Below are 15,339 nucleotides of genomic sequence, written 5' to 3'. Positions count from 1 at the left end.
TGCTAGAATGAAGGGGATGCTGTGCGCTCTCCCCCTTCATCTCTGCTACAGGGAGGTGAATTCCGTAGACTGCTAATACGAGCAGAAGTTTTTAAAAATGATAGTTACACTTTAAAGAGGGTGACCTGAGCCGGAAAGGCATAACTGCATTTTGTCCTAAAACCGAGCCACAACTCTCCACGGGTTGTATGTGTGCTATTGCAGGTCAGATCTATTTACTCCAATAAAGATGAGCAGCAATACAACACGTAACCTCTGAACAGGTCTGACCCTGTTTTTGGATAAAAGGAGCCACGTGCTTCTTATAGCCCTATTACACGGGCAGTTAGAGGAGCAAATGAGCGCTCTCGGCACTCGTTTGCTCCTCGTTCCCCGCTCGCTGCCGCCGCTATTCAACGCGGCTGCAGCGAGCGGGTGAGTGCGGGAGGGGGCGGCGGGGAGCTGCCGGGGGGGGGGGGGGATTTCTGCTCGGAGGATCGCTGATCCTCCGGGCAGCCCATAGGATACAGCAGCGTCTGCTGCCGATGCTCCTATTCAACGGAGCGACGGCAGCAGATCGTTGCTGTATCAGTCGCTTGTTTTTCAACATGTTGAAAAACAAGCGACTGCAACGATCAGCCGACATGAACGATGTCGGCTGATCGTTGCACTCTATTCCACGGGACGATTATCGTTCGTAGCGGCCGATATCGGCCAAATACGGACGATAATCGTTCGGTGGAATAGGGCCTTTATTCAGTCTATGTGTGCAGCGGCCATTAGTAAATGGCCATTATAGAGTAAACAATTCCCCAAATCAGCCTATCAGAGGACAGGAAATTGCTCTGTGCCGGGGATGGTGGCAGCTCATTGCACGTGATGAGGCACCACCAGAATTATACGTCTCACTGCACAACTCCAGACAATTTCACCTCCCAGGCGTCCTCCGGCAATCATTACCACAGGATAACTACAAAATGGGAGCCTGACACAGCACACGTGCGGATGGAGAACCAACAGCGACCCTGCCAAGTCCCAGCCGCTCCTTGTCTTCACCATGGCAACCGCGATCCACCATCTCCCAGTTTACCTGCACTTAGCACTGAATGTAGACATAAACAAATATATGTACAACAATCAGCTATAACATTTAAGGGGTATTCCAATTTATCCAGGCCTGTGTTTAGAGCTCATGCTGCCCTAGGCACTTTAAGTGTTGACACCCCAAAGTAATGCCCTCGAGAGTGGGGAGAGAGAAGCGTTGGGCTGTGTTACTACGTTGCTTTTATGTTAAAAACACAATGTGGGAACAAAGCCTTTTAGCACTTTGTGGGCGCCCATCGCTCAGCCAACACAGCAGGGAAAGTGACCGCCATTTACTAAGGTTTCCCCCCCCCCCAGATACTGGTATCCTAAGGACTACGTCAGATATGGTAGACTATGTCGATGACCAGCAGATTATTTCCCACTAAAATTGCCAATGAGGAGTATGGGGGTGCTTTTTTATTTTAATTAGAATTTTCTCTGGAGTATTGTTGGGGGGGGGGGGGGGGGAGTTACTCACTTTACAAGCTTATTAGTGGGAGCTGTCTGCCAAACGCAACCACTGATTGGCTGGGTGGGAGAGCGGGAAGCCGGGACCCTGTGCAGCAAGGAGACAGGTAATGTATTGTATACAGCAAGAGCCAATTAAAGGCCCTATTTCACGGGTCGTTTAGAGGAGCAATATCGTTCGTATTCGGCCGATATCGGCCGCTACGAACGATATTCGTCCCGTGGAATAGAGTGCAACGATCAGCCGACATCGTTCATGTCGGCTGATCGTTGCAGTCGCTTGTTTTTCAACATGTTGAAAAACAAGCGACTGATATAGCAGCGATCTGCTGCCGTCGCTCCGTTGAATAGGAGCATCGGCAGCAGGCGCTGCTATATCCTATGGGCTGCCCGGACGATCAGCAATCCCACGGGCAGCCCCCCCAGCAGCTCCCCGCCGCCCCTCCCGCACTCACCCGCTCGCTGACGCCGAGTTGAATAGCGGCGGCAGCGAGCGGGGAACGAGGAGCAAACGAGCGCTAATAGCGCTCGTTTGCTCCTCCAAACGACTCGTGGAATAGGGGCATTAGGGTGGGTGATTTACATACATAGAAGTAAATATTTACAGGGACCTGCCAGGACCTTACATCGTAGCGGATCTCACTGCAAAACTGGCAGCGAGATCTCTGCTGCGATACATCCTGTGTGAAGGCACCCTTCACCCTAGGGTGCCTTCACACAGGACGACTTGCAGCGAAAATCTCCCTGCGAGTTTTGCAGCGAGATCCGCTACGAGGTAAGGTCCTGGCAGGTCCCTGTGACTACATTCTTTCATACCGCTGCCAGTATGTAATTCACCTGCCCCCTTAACCGGCTCCCGCTGTCTGTATACATTACTTGTCTCCTTGCTGCACAGGGTCCCGTCTTCCTGCTCTCCCGCCCAGCCAATCAGTGTGTTGCCCAGCTGCAGCCACTGATTAAAGGGGTTATCCAGCGCTACAAAAACATGGCCACTTTCCCCCCACTGTTGTCTCCAGTTTGGGTGGGGTTTTGAAACTCAGTTCCATTGAAGTAAATGGAGCTTAATTGCAAACCGCACCTGAACTGGAGACAACAGTAGGGGGAAAAGTGGCCATGTTTTTGTCACGCTGGATAACCCCTTTAAGGGATTAAGGGGGCAGGTGAATTACATACTAAGACCGCTGCGAGTATGTATTCACAGGGGCCTGCCAGGACCCTACCTTGTAGCGGATCTTGCTGCAAAACTCGCAGCGAGATTTCTGCTGCGAGTCGTCCTGTGTGAAGGCACCCTTAAAGGGGTTATCCAGTGCTACAAAAACATGGTCACTTTTGCCCCACTCTTGTCTCCAGGCCAGGTGTGGTTTGCAATTAAGCTCCATTTACTTTAATCGATCTGAGTTTCAAACTCCACCAAATCTGGAGACAAAAGTGGTGCAAAAGTGGCTATGGTCCCTCCATGTGATAGGCCAAGTGATTCGTAACATTTTTGTAAATCACAGAATGTAAAGTGTCTGCATGTAATCTATGGGATTAAAGTCTACTGGGTGGCAGACAAGGCCGATATTATTATAAATCATGCATGAGCAGGAGGCGGGCTGTGACAACCTCTCATAGATTGTATAGAGACTGGATGTTAGCAGTAATAGATGGGAGGGCTGTTACTTTAGTGATAGGTGTGTGGATTCCTTGGACATCCAATGACAATTTCATTATATTATACTGGTATTTTATACAGTGACGTCAGTGACAGAGGGCAGGGCTTAGACAACCTCTGATACAGGGGCTGGTTGTCAGTAGTAAGAGATGTAATAACCGTATACTGCTTTTAAATCTTACAGATGCCTTCTTCCTGTCCTTCATCTTCCAGCTGTATTACTGTCACCCATGTCTCCTCTTTTACGGCACATTATGGCACAGTACTAGATATTACAGCTAGTGACCAAGCTCACTACAGGCACCAAGCTTCTACACGCCACTTCACTGCTTTGGCGTCTGGCTGAGAGGACATGGCTCATCTGAAGCAGACGCCGTGACCTCTTCCAGCATGATCCTTCCCCACAGCAGCTAAACTTTGTATCCCTTCTCCCATCACTGAAATCAAGGAGATGATAGGTCATGGACTCTGTTTTGGTATCTCCAGAGCCCCCTTGTGTCGGCGGCAGCAGCATTTTCTATAGTCATGCTAAATATAGAACTTTATGGCAGATACAAGAATCTTGGCTGAACTCGAGTATCCCCCTTCCCTGTCCGTAGCAAGTCTAGTAACACACCACTAAATGATCTACCTCTTCTGTCTTTCTGCTGTAAATTGTATTTGGACGTTTCTTATTTCCAGGAAAATCTGGATGACAACCAAAAAAGCCGATGACTGCTTATCACTCAGCTTCCTCAGAAGCCTAAATGTCTAAGACCACTTAGGGCCCTATCACATGGGACGATTATCGTGAAAAAAATCGTTAAATCGTTCGAATTCAAACAATAATCGTTCTGTGTAATTGCAGGCAACAATCGAAAAATCGGACATATTACGTTGATATAGATCTGAACCTAAAATTATCGCTAATCGTTCGCTAATTGTTCACTGTACTTCCACATTTGTTCGCTCAAGTTCCGCATTTTTTCACTAATCGTTCAGTGTAATAGCACATTGTTCACTGTTTTTCTGGGATCAGAAGGAATAAACGTTCATAGTAACGATCGCAATAACGATCGATGGTGAACGATTTCAGGTTAACGATAAACAATCTCGTTTGCGATCGTTTATCGTCAGACGTTAATTGTTAAAAATCGCTCAGTGTAATAGGACCCTTACTCCACCTTGCCCACACACCAGTAGTTGTCAAACCCTTCAAGCTATATGACATCTGACCTCACAGTCACCTACAACTACTCAGCTCCATTCTGCATGCATTACTGGAGAAAACAATTGAAAATATATTTTTAAACTTTTAATAATTTTATATTGTTAAACGTTTTACCTTTTTATTTTATTTAGTTGCTTGATTGTTATTGTGCCTGATCATGGTCATGCTTCTGGCAGGGCCTAGTAGGAGTGCCAAGATGGCAGACCTGGAATGATATTTAGGTTTTAAAGGAGAACTCCGTGCACAGTTGTTTTTTTCAAAACTGCCGGGGGGGGGGGGGAGGTGGGTGAACAAAACAACATGCACCTACCTACCTGGCTACAGCACAGGGGTCTGCTGTCCTCTACTCCAGTCTACGGCCGCTTCAAAGTCTGAGTGGGATTCAGGACGTGTCAGGGCCAGTCAGCGACCAAGGCGGGACACTGCTACGGCCCCTGACTGGCTGAGCGGGCTTGGAAGGCCACGTCCCAAGTCCCCTCTCTAGACCAGGAAGTGACCAAGGACCAGAAGACAGCAGACCCCTATGCTGGAGCCGCAGTTTTGAAAAAAAAAAAAAAAAACTGTGCCCGAAACTCTCCTTTAATGTTTGATGTGAGGTACAATGAAGGGGCTGCAGTGCTTCTGCAAACATGAGACAACTGGGAAAAGCTGAAGTATCCAGGCAACCATTTAGGATGAGCCAGTAATGTAAGGGTCCTTTTAGACAGACAGATTTCTCAGCTCCCGGGGCTACAGCGAGATTGGTGCTCATTTGCAGTGCCTTTATACAGCACAATAAATCTAGCAGGCAGCCACCAACAATAGTTATTACGGGAAACTGATCCTTGCCCGGGGTACGTATATATCTGTTCTGTCAGTTTAATGATCACACAGCAGTGTACACTTACCATCCACACTGCTTGTGATCCAGCATCCAGGTATCTATTCTTCCAGGAGGCGGGGCCTGAAGATACAGTCAACAGCTAGAGGATGGGACACCTGAATGCTGGATCACAAGCAGTACAGGGGTAAGTATACACTTCTGCCTGTTATCTGGAAACTGACAACACAGATATATACATATGCCAGAACCCAATCTGTCAATTTTGTTTTATTGTTATTGTCATTGTTACATGGGCCAACACTCCTGGCCAATAATCTGCCCATGTAAAGGGCCCTTAAGGCTACGTTTACATACAGTATTTTGGTCAGCATTTTTTGCCAAAACTGACAAAAAAAACTTTTTATTTGTTTCCAACCCACTCCACTGCCATACCTACGGATGAAAGTCTACTTTCCCTTACACAGATATGGAAGTCTATAGGTGACTTACACAAGTGTTCCCCCTCTACAAACCCATATGGTTTAATAGAGCACACAGTATTAGGTTACTTCTGGAGTATAATGTCCCTTATTACTGTATTTTTTTTCCTTTTCCTTTCCAGACACCCCACTTTTTCTACCATTTTTCTTGCACAATGAGTCAGGTTTGGAATCCGGCAAATAGTTCTATTGACTTATTATAGCTTTGGTATAAAATCCAAAGAACTAGAAGGCGACATCCTTAAGAACAGAACCTATATCCAGAAGCCGCCGTGCCCTGCTGTCCATCCCGGCTGCTGCCACTCCACATTCCGAAAGGGTCACTGCTCAAAAAGGGCAAAGCATAATAGGAAACAAAGCAACCGCTCAGAAAAAAATGAGCCCTTGCCACACGGTGCAGCCGAGAATAATCATAATAAGCTGCGTCCAGCGCCAGACCGGAGCAGAGAATACGAGATGGATCAGATCTACCTCTCGGCGAGCGGCATAGAGATACTGGGAATGTATAGAAAGCACAGAGTGTCACAGTGATGTATGGCACCGTATGTTATAAATAAATAAAGCGTTGCGTGCTGCCTGCAAATATAGAACTGCCTGCTTTACATATGTGGAGCCTTTCTTGGCGAGAGAGCGCGATCCACTGGTGGCAGCTAAACAGGAAATGGTTAATGCGCTGGTGGGTGTCACAATCAGACAGACAAGGATCCGCCGCAGACCATTAACAGCTGCTTGTGTCAACATCCCACCGCTACACAACTTAATACCCAATCAATAAGCTATGAACTGCCGCAGGGCCGTGGGGAATGTAACCCTTTCCGTCACTTGGCGGCAGCTACAGCACTCAGTCCATCATTTATAACCAATCTTATAGCTTCCCAATAAACTGGCCACATAAAGGGCCAAAGAATAAAGAGACTGGAGGTGGATGAGAGGACTATGGCCACCATTACCACTCCCACAAGGTTTGTAAACCTGCTTTTCTAAAGGCTTCGAAGATAGCTCAGCTTTCAATGCCAGGTGGAAATCTAACTGCAGCCATATTGTCACCCAGTTTTCGGGGGGGGGGGGGAATCTGCATCTAATACCTGACGATGTGAACATGGCCATGCTGGAGATGTCTTAACTTATTATTTTCGGATACTGGAAGAAACGCTGGATGTGACTGAGGCCTCAGCACCTCCTATGGAGATTGTGAAATGTGACAGCTGGAAATGCTGACTGGTGACTGGAGATAGCAGGGGCATGTCTCATATGGAAATAGCAGTGACTGAGGTTGAAAATGTTTGCAAAGTGGTATCAGTTGCATCCTAAATAGTATGTAACCCCACCATGTAGTGTCCCCCTCCCTCCAGGGTACAAGAACAGACTCAGGCTCATATTTATCGTTTATTTTTACAAGATCACATCCCCCACGAGTCCCTGCCGTCCTTCCTCTATAAATGCCCCCTCCCCCACAGTGGATACACTGGTCGCACAGTATTTACCTTGTACATAAATCCCAGGTTCCCTGCAGTTTATCTGAATATAATCGATCAATAATCACAGAAAACACAAACTCTGCGCACATTGATCCTGTCATATAAAGGATGATGGACGGCGGACACCGGGAAACACAATATTCCCTGAGTAACAGTATACTGGACTAGATATTTACTGTGCAAAAGTCTACATATCCTCCTAGACATTGCCTATTATTGTCTGTCACATTGAACGATTTCTGATTTGAAAACAGAAGGTAAAACTAGACAGAGGGCCTTAAGTGATCACATGGGAGCTATGATAGACGATCTGCGGAGGGCCTGCATACTCTCATTGTATCCATGACTTCAGCATGAAGAGGACAATGTAAAAGAATGAGAAGGCAATGTTCATAAGGATCTGTTACAACATCTTATATATAATGATAGTGAACGTGAGTTTATTACTATTATATATACACTCTTAAACCAAAGCAAATTTTTCCATAAGAAATCATAGAAATGTAGACAATTGGTTCCACACCCCAAAAATCATTTTTTATTCTGAATAACAGGTAAAACTAACAAAACAAACATGTAAAAACAGCTAAATATGTGATATCATAAGTTACTGTACAGTATAGCAATCAGCATGTGGAGTATAATGTATAGTAACTGCATAAACCTGAAAAATCAGCAGCAGTTGTAGATACAGGATGGAACTGCAGATCCCTGTAATGCAGTAGCGTAGTACAACAGGCTAAAATAGAGAAGCAAGGCTGCTGTCAGAGGTCTGTCTGGTCACATGACAGCAATGGGGAAGGGGCGTATGTTCAGCATGAACCAATCAGGAAGTGAGAATCACAGAGCTGTGCAGGAGGACAGTGCCCGAAACCTCTTTATAGAGCAGTGTAAATTGCAGGCAGGAAGACTGCAGGGAGCATGAAGAAATGAGCAGGACATATGTTGACATATACATGCAGCGCTCTCTGTCCTGTCCCGCCGCAGCCTGGAGTGGATGTGCTATGATTTGGAACGTGAGGGAGACCTCCTGGGTCAGAGTACAGGGCTGTACACCCCGCTCCCAACTCCCCCTACCACCCAGTACAGGGAGATCTTAAACCAAAGCAATGCTCTTAAACCAAGTTACAATTTTGAAAAACTGTGCTCTTCTTGCAAAACTTCTTAATTCAAGTTACTCTTAAACCAAGGTACAACTGTATATACACTCACAGGCCACTTTATTAGGTACACCTGTCCAACTGCACGTTACCACTTAATTTCTAATCAGCCAATCACATGGCGGCAACTCAGTGCATTTAGGCATGTAGACATGGTCAAGACCATCTCCTGCAGTTCAAACCGAGCATCAGTATGGGGAAGAAAGGTGATTTGAGTGCCTTTGAAGGTGGCATGGTTGTTGGTGCCAGAAGGGCTGGTCTGAGTATTTTAGAAACTGCTGATCTACTGGGATTTTCACGCACAACCATCTCTAGGGTTTACAGAGAATGGTCCGAAAAAGAAAAAACCTCCAGTGAGCGGCAGTTCTGTGGGCGGAAATGCCTTGTTGATGCCAGAGGTCAGAGGAGAATGGGCAGACTGGTTCGAGCTGATAGAAAGGCAACAGTGACTCAAATAGCCAACCGTTACAACCAAGGCAGGCAGAAGAGCATTTCTGAACACACAGTACGTCGAACTTTGAGGCAGATGGGCTACAGCAGCAGAAGACCACCCGTTACTAGCATGGTGTACCTAATAAAGTGGCCGGTGAGTGTATATTTATACACAGTGGGGAAAATACGTAATACACTGTCAGGTTTCCAAGTTTTCCGACCTACCAACAATGAAAAGATGAGTAAATTTTATCGTAGGTAATAATAATTTCTTTAATTGTATAGGGCCAACTGGTTCTGCAGCATTTTATATAGTTTTTTAAATTTTGGTCCACTTCAACTTTGAGACACAGAATCAATAAAATCCCAGAAAATCAAATCACATTGTATTTTCATAGTTTTTATCAGGGCTCAGTTTTGGCAGGAATCGGAAAAACTAAACCGACTGACTCCAGGTTTAAAAAAAAATCTTTCAAAATTTTTTAATTGAGTTTTCATATGAATTTTATAAATGTTCTCCATTAATATAGTTTATGTTCTACAAATCTAAGGACCTATATAGAAATCATATTTATTGTCCCCATACCCCCATAGTGCAATGTCATGGCTCATGGTCCCCCACTGGGATCCCGATCCTGTGATGTCACGGTCCCAGGGATGCCCACTCAGCCAATGGTTGAGTGGGTAGTTCCTTTGGGGCCCGCAATGCTTCAGGAGCATGGATACTGACAGAGAGTTGATAAATCTGAGCCTATGTCGGACCTCTATATCACAGGTATCTGGCATTGTTAGCAGTTTTCCTTTGTGTATGGTGAATATTTAGTTAGAACCATAAGAGATTGTCAGCAAGAAAAGACCACCTGCTCCATCTAGTCTAGTTCTGAGTTGTGCAGGACAGAGGATGGAGACTGGCTGCACCCACTGCACACACACAGGAGGAGGGCCATTTATGAAGGAGCTGGGGTCAGAGTCGGTCCCTGATAAAATTCAGGAGTCAGAGCTGTGGCCCTAGTTTTTATTTTATTTCTACGCATGCAACATAACATCCAGTCACATCCAGAGCAGAACTCACAATTCTGCTACCTGGATCCTGTCATATCTGAGTACACTGACACAACCCTTAGCCAGGACCCCAGAATGTATTCTGTCACACATTTGCACTACTGCATAATACATAGCATAACCACTACATGCAGTACAACAGGGAACATACAGTCACTCAACCAGAATCCTGCAACCTGAGAGCTATCAGAAAACTGGCAGACTTGTGAATGCAGCTTTGGATGTGACTGGAGTGGATTGGTTTAAACTACTGAACAATTCCAAGAGTTAATGTTATAAAGCAGGAGGGGCTGGGCGGAGGGTCTGTGTAGCTGTGTGGTCAATCTGAGCTAAAGAGTCAAGAGGGTGGTCCTGCTCAGTGACTCATAGCTGTCTGTATAAATGTCAATATAGAGAGCTGACAATCACTGATTAGGAATCCATCTACCATGCACACACACACACATATATATTATATATATATATATATATATATATATATATATATATATATATATATATATATATATATATATATATATATATATATATAACACAAAACAACAAGTTATCCTAGAACTTTCCTGTTCTATACTATCACGCAGGCAGATTATATTTTCAACATGACAGGTTCCCTTTAAAACAATCTGTGGAGTAATTATCGCTTTCTGCACAAAGATCATTTCATGTATCAGACGCTGAATCTGTATGAGGCTGAAATAAGAATGTGTTAACAGATCCACAAGGAGACACAGGATGACAGGAGCAGCCTTTCCCATTATCAGCTCTTATCTCATATGACCGGGACATTTGCTGCAGTAATGTCCTGGACTGAATGTGTCCTCTATACATAGACTGCGGCCTAGTGACCATGGCTGTCAGTGTGTGTGCACTGCGCCAATGTTCACCACCATGAAGCAGGGAAGATTTCTGAAGAGCAGGATCAGCTCTGAGCCGCAACCACAATCATTGTGTTATTGTTCTTTAATATCCCCATTACAATCAATGAAAGTGATCCGCCACAAAACATGCAGGAGACAATATCAAATGTCACCACAATGTAACATCTAACAACCACAAAAAAACAGAACAGCCACCTAAGCTGCATACACTAGCATTACAATCTATACAATAGTAGCCATATTTTTATAGAAAAAAAAAAAAAAAAAGAGCAGTATTAGGCTGCGTTCACACTACGTATATTTCAGTATATGTATATTTCAGTCAGTATTGCAACCAAAACCAGGAGTGGATTAAAAACACAGAAAGGATCTGTTCACACAATGCTGAAATTGAGTGGATGGCCGCCATTTAATGGCAAATATTTGCTGTTATTTTAAAACCACGTCTGTTATATTGAAATAATGGAAGTTATTTACTGTTAAATGGCAGCCATCCACTCAATTTCAACATTGTGTGAACAGATCCTTTCTGTGTTTTTAATCCACTCCTGGTTTTGGTTGCAATATGAGGACCACAATACTGACTGAAATATACGTAGTGTGAACCCAGCCTTATAGTAGTTATGCTATGTTCAGACCCTGTTCTTTGAGGACTGTCCTGTTTTCACTGCCATCCATCTTTCCATCAATGCTTTCAGTTTTCCAGTCCTTGCAGTTAAAGGCATCCCCCCCCCCCATCATGATGCCGCCACCACCATGCATCACTTGGGGTGATGGGAAGTGTTGGGCTTGTGCCTCGGCCCTATTAAATTGAATGATTATTGGCCTCGATTTGCCAAATTTTCAAAAGTTGTTTGGTTCAGAAATAAAATTATCCATTTTTTAATGATTTTTATGTGCAGAATTCAAATATAACAAGGAAAAATGTTAATTGGCTCTAGTTTCTATGATATCGAAGAGTTGTACACGCTCCGGCCGGGATCCCATACGGGGCCGCAAATAACTGACGTCAGCTTTCTGTGGTTGGAATTTAGTGAATTCCAACCGCAGAAAGACCTGTAAGTTCACACAGTGAAGCGAGCAGCTCCAGCCGCTCGCGTCCCTGTGCGCTATGGGAAGCTCTGATGCGGGCGCGCGCTAATGCGCTGGCATCAGAGCTCTGCGGCCGGAAAGATCATCCGGCCAGAGACCGGCCGTCCCGTGACCCGGCCGGGGTCATGGAACAGCCGATCTCATACGACATGTGAACATAGCCTAATAGTCTACATATTTATTACTTCAGCAATCATAAGGAAGCAAGTTTACTGTTCATAAACTATTTCGTTATATATGAAATCAACTACAATTTACAGGCATATCCAAGAATTTTTACAAATTAGTTATGTTTATTGAACTCTGGAATGTAGGTCCTTATTCAATGGCTACTCGGTGCTTTTACACATGTCTTTTGTATTCATACATGGGATTGTCTCTGATAACTGTCCAACAGTAATCTGCAAGCATTGATGGGTTCCATGAAGGCTAGGTTCACACTGCGTTTTTGCAGTCCGTTTTTTTGCAAAATGCTGATGCATTTGTGTGCATCCTTTTTGATCGATTTTTCCCAAAAAAAAAAAAAAAAAAACGGATCAAAACAGATCCGTTTTTTTTTACGAACACAAAATTTTTTTTACATGGAAGTCAATGGAAAAACGGATCAAAACAGATGCACACAAATGCATCCGGCGGAGGCGATCGGAGCGGCGGCGGCAGGGGGGGGGGGCAATCGGAGCGGCGGCGGCGATCGGAGCGGCGGGGGCGGTCGAGCCGGCGCAGGGGGCTGCGGATGAGCGGGGGGCCGGGCAGGGCTGCGGGCGGCCGGACTATCGCGCGACGACTGTTTACACGGAACGATCAGCGAATTTTTTGCGAACTACGAACGATGGTTTATAAACATGTTAAAAGATTAAAATGAACGATTTTTCGATCGTTCGCCGCGTTTACACGTACGATTATTGTTCGAATTCGATCGTTATCGCGAAAGTTCGCCCGATAATCGTTCCGTATAAACGTAGCATAAGATGATGCAATATACCAGTTGATGATGCAATACTTATGATGCAAACTTTTTCCAGTTTTGTATCACAGGCTGTGAGAAATATAGAAAGTACATATATATCTTGAAAATTTGAGCCAATTTCAAAATTTGAACATCATTTTCGATCTCAGCACCCCAAAATTAGTTAAGATCAACTGTTTTCATGTCAGAACTTTTTTGGCTGTTGACCAGTGTTATCGACTGTTCAGGCCAATCCTCGTTGTGGGGAACGATCAGCCAAGAAGTACGATGTTGGCTGATTGTGATCTTTTAACATGTTAAAAGATCAGTGATTGCTCTTTATAATATGATTGTCGGCAGCAAACCACCATTGATTTCAATGGGCCATTCAAACAATCTCAAGGCCCTATTACACAAAACAATTATCGGCCTTTTTCGCCAGATATCAGCCTTGAACGATGTTGTCTGTCGTTGTCTTTTAACATGTTAAAAAAAAGACAAATGACTAAGATAGCAGTGATATGCTGCCATTGCTACCCTCTATGGGCTTCCCAGACGATCTAGCGATCACCCGGACAGCCCCCCTGCAGCTCCTCGCGCACCCGCCCCCCTGCCCCACTCTTACCCACTTACTGCTGATGCGTGTAATTGTATCGGCAGCGAGCAGGGAACAAGGAAGCAGCGAGCGCTAAAAGCGCTCGTCTGATTCTCTCCATCGCCCCATGTAATAGGGGCTTAAGGATTGTTCAGGCGCCCCCTCCCGCTGCTCCCTGGTCACTGTCTGTGCGTGTATTAGCACAGTGCAGTGAGTGGGCAATAAGGGGGAAGTGAGCGCTGACCTGACAGGTTGGTGCTCGCTTGTGTAAAATATCTAGAGTTACAGTTGTGCTTAAAAGTTTACATACCCCGGCTGAATTTTTGCTTTCTTTCTTTTTTTCAGAGAATAAGAATGATAACACAAAAACTTTTTACCCACTCATGGTTAGTTGTTGGGTAAAGCCATTTATTATCAAACGACTGTGTTTTTATTTATTTTCTCAGATGGTAAAGCTGCTCATTCTTCTTGGCAAAAAGCCTCCAGTTCATGTACGTTTCTGGGCTGTCTTGCATGAACTGCTCGTTTCAGGAGACTGAGATGGCCACTCCAGAACTTTCACTTTGTTCTGCTGTAGCCAATGACAGGTCAACTTGGCCTTGTGTTTTGGATTGTCGTCATGTTGGAACATCCAAGTACGTCCCATGCGCAGCCTCCGGGCTGATTAATGCAAATTTGCCTCCAGTATTTGCTGATAACCTGCTGAATTCATCTTTCCTTTGACTTTGACCAAGTTTCCTGTGCCTTTGTAGCTCACACTTCCCCAAAACATCAGAGACCCACTCCATGCTTTACAGTAGGAATGGTGTTCCTTTCATCATAGGCCTTGTTGAAACCTCTTCAAATCTAACGATTATGGTTGTGGTCAATTTTGGTCTTATCACTGCAGATGACCTTGCTGTAGAAGTTTTGAGGATTGTCTCTGTGCTGTTTGGAGTACTGTAAGTAAGATACTTTTTGGCATTTGCGCAGTAATTACATTACTCTGTCGACTTGACCTTGCGCCCATTTTTCTTCAAGTGCCTGACTGTGGTTTGGTTTGTACAGAGCACCCGATTTTCCATTTGTTAATCACAGTTTGAACACTCCTGGCTGGCATGATCAATTCCTTGGATATCTTTTTGCATCCCTTCCTATTTTATACCGTTCAACTGACCTTTCCCGTAGATTTGTTGACAACTCTTTTGCTTTCCACATGACTCACAATCCAGAAACATCAATGGCTGGATGGAAGATGCAAGAGTCTGTCTGGATCCCAAAAACTCACTCAGCTTTTATGCACTCGCAGATTTCAAGCAAATAGGTCACAGATGAGGATGTCACCTTCAGTAGCCGTTTTTGGTTGTCATTATGATTTCAAAAGAGAAAACAAAGTAGCTTGACAATAAATGGCTTCACCCAACCACTAACCATGAGTGGGAAAAAAGTTATTGTGTTATCATTAGAAATGAGCGAACCGGGTTCGGGTTCGAGTCCACCCGAACCTGAACGTTCGGTATTTGATTAGCAGGGGCTGCTGAACTTGGATAAAGCTCTAAGGTTGTCTGGAAAACATGGATACAGCCAATGACTATATCCATGTTTTCCACATAGCCTTAGGGCTTTATCCAACTTCAGCAGCCACCGCTAATCAAATGCCGAAAGTTCGGGTTCGGATCGACTCGAGCATGCTCCAGGTTCACTCATCTCTAGTTATCATTCATATTCTCTGAAAAAAAGGACAAGAAAGCAACTGCATAATAGGGCCTTTAGTGTTAATGACGGCTAAAACGTTCAATTCTATTCTCATCTGACCAGAGGAGCTTCATCCATGTGTTTGGAGAGTGCAATATATGACGACTGGTAAACATTAAACATAACTGTAACGTTTGTTGATGTGTCATATTGTTTCCATTTGGTTAAGATGATGAAGTTTGGGGTATTCTCTTTCTTCCCAACCATGATCTATACTTCTCCACAACTTTGTTTCTCTGCTGTCTAGATGCTCCTTGGTC

At 44.7% G+C, this 15,339-nt stretch overlaps 1 protein-coding gene and 1 long non-coding RNA gene across 3 annotated transcripts in view; one reads left to right on the top strand and one right to left on the bottom strand.

The window, feature by feature from the left end:
- LOC138788565 (uncharacterized) overlaps positions 1-6,269 on the top strand; it is a 31,261-nt gene extending 24,992 nt beyond the window's left edge. The window contains exon 3 of the long non-coding RNA XR_011362617.1: positions 5,822-6,269. This is a non-coding gene — a long non-coding RNA (uncharacterized lncRNA). The remainder of the gene's footprint in view (positions 1-5,821) is intronic.
- The window catches only part of CACNA2D2 (calcium voltage-gated channel auxiliary subunit alpha2delta 2), a 193,048-nt gene that overhangs the window by 156,098 nt on the left and 21,611 nt on the right, over positions 1-15,339 (bottom strand). The window lies entirely within an intron of this gene.

Source organism: Dendropsophus ebraccatus, chromosome 4, assembly GCF_027789765.1.
Source record: "Dendropsophus ebraccatus isolate aDenEbr1 chromosome 4, aDenEbr1.pat, whole genome shotgun sequence".
NCBI lineage: Eukaryota > Metazoa > Chordata > Amphibia > Anura > Hylidae > Dendropsophus > Dendropsophus ebraccatus.
Note: the sequence above shows the minus strand (reverse complement) of the source record. Positions and strands in the feature narration are given on the sequence as shown.